Below are 1,905 nucleotides of genomic sequence, written 5' to 3' on the forward strand. Positions count from 1 at the left end.
CCCCCCCCCCCCGCAGGCGCCCACTGTGTGCGAGGCACCGTGTCGGCCCCGGGGACATAGCTGGGAGTCAGCGTGGTCCACAAAGGTAGCCATTGTATGGTGGCTTCTAACAAGGAGTGTCCCTACCTTCAAGCTCCCTCACAAAGCTCTGGGGCGCTGCTTTACGGGAGTGTGTGTGCGGGGGGGGGGGTGTGTGTGTGCAGGGGGTGATCCCACGGTTCGGCCCCTTCTGGGGTTCCAGCGTTTGGAACAGGTTTTAACGACAGCAGGGCCGCGAGCGTCAGAGGAGGCGGCCCCTGCGCAACAGCCAAAGGCACCTTCCGATGAGACGCACAAGGACCACGTTCCTCAAGGCCAAGATCTGGTTCCAAACTCTGAGGTCCATCCAGGGCCAGAGGGGAAGAGTGGCTCTCCTGAGCCCATTTGCCTTGGCGTCGAATTCATCCTCATACCGACCCTGATGGCCACAGTAAGCCGTGCAGGGCGCCCCACCCTGGAAGCACAGGAAGGCCTAACTCTGGCTTCTTCCTTCCCCCGTAGCCAAACATGCCCCTTCTCCTTTCGTGAACAGGGAATGCAACACACAGCCCTGAACACCTAAGGGAGGGTGGAAGACAGGTAGGTGTCTCCACTGTGTGGCATGTATCTATTAACTGTGACCGCGGGACTCCCATCTGCAAAATGGGAACTCTGCTCTGTAGTGGGGACTAGGTGTTACTAATTCTGACAGTGGTTCCCAGTTTTATGAGGCAGAAGTGTGAGGGTGAAGAATGACGTTCAGAAGTAACGGGGAGGGATGTCCTCCTTAAGGACACTGCAACTATCTTTGTCATATTCTATGTTCACCATGCCCCTACCCCGCCAAGGTCCAGACTGCCACCAACCCGAGCAGTAGGTGCTCGCCCGCAGGGTTGCCTGCAGCATCCTGGACAAGCTTTTGCCCTTGTCCCTGCCCCCATGCGACTCCTGGGCAAGGAGCCCATCCTCCCAGTCTGTGAAACGGCAGGCATGACCTGAAGTGCACTCGGCAAGGCCGGAAGTGGAGATTCTTTTCCGCTGAATTAATGCAGATCTATCACAGACTTAGTGCTCAGCACTTTGCCGCGGCAGGGTTCGTCCTCACGGGGACCCTGGGAGGTAGCATGATATTCCCATTTTATAGATGAGGAAAGTGAGGCTCAGTAAAGTTGCAGAACCACCCAAGAACACCAGCTGGTACCGGGAGAGAATTCAAGCCTAGGCCTCTGCCTGGATCCAAAGCTAGCACTCTAAGAATACTCACGGCCTCTCGCCCCTTTCCTGAGAAAGCGTCACCGCAAGCCTCCTGTCTCCCCTAGGCTGGGGCAGGTCAGTGCTCAGAGCCCGCAGACCCGGGTCTGGGGGGAACTGCCCGCGGTAATGTGGGCTCCCCTGCCCGCCTCACCAGTCTCGAGCATCTGCCGGTCTCTTGGCAGCTAGCAAAATAGGAGGGGAAGCAGCTGCGCGTCCTCCCTGCCTTGCCCTCCTGCCTCCCTGACCCCCATCAACTCTTCTGGAGCTCTCGGGCCGACTCACCCGCGCGCGGCCTCTGGGCTGCACCTGCGGCGCTGGCGGCGTCCGCCCCGCCCCGAGGGCCTGCACTGGGGGTGGGCCCCGAGCCGCCTCGACCAGAGGGCGCGAGGGGTGCGGTGTGTCCTCAACGCAGCCGCCGCTCTGCGGGGCCGGGGAACTAGGCGCTCCACGCAGTGCGCCAGGCGGGGCGGAGAGGGCTGGAGAAGAGTGCGCCGGCGGGCGGGGCCGCCCAAGTGCGTCCCGAGGTCCCGGGGTGGGCTGTGGCCACGGGGGAAGGTGATTACGGAGGGTCCAGGTGTCCCCGGGGCCTTGGCACGCCGGGAAGTGATTGAGCTCTCCCCTCCCCGCATTCCG

General features: G+C 61.7%; 1 long non-coding RNA gene across 1 annotated transcript in view; it reads right to left on the reverse strand.

Annotated features, from left to right (window-relative positions):
• The window catches only part of LOC121100416, a 7,498-nt gene extending 5,860 nt beyond the window's left edge, over positions 1–1,638 (reverse strand). Inside the window, exon 1 of the long non-coding RNA XR_005832202.1 lies at positions 1,555–1,638. This is a non-coding gene — a long non-coding RNA (uncharacterized LOC121100416). The remainder of the gene's footprint in view (positions 1–1,554) is intronic.
• Between the last annotated feature and the right edge of the window lie 267 nt (positions 1,639–1,905).

The sequence above is a fragment of the Ursus maritimus genome, unplaced genomic scaffold, assembly GCF_017311325.1.
Source record: "Ursus maritimus isolate PB19 unplaced genomic scaffold, ASM1731132v1 scaffold_4, whole genome shotgun sequence".
In the NCBI taxonomy this organism is placed as follows: Eukaryota; Metazoa; Chordata; class Mammalia; order Carnivora; family Ursidae; genus Ursus; species Ursus maritimus.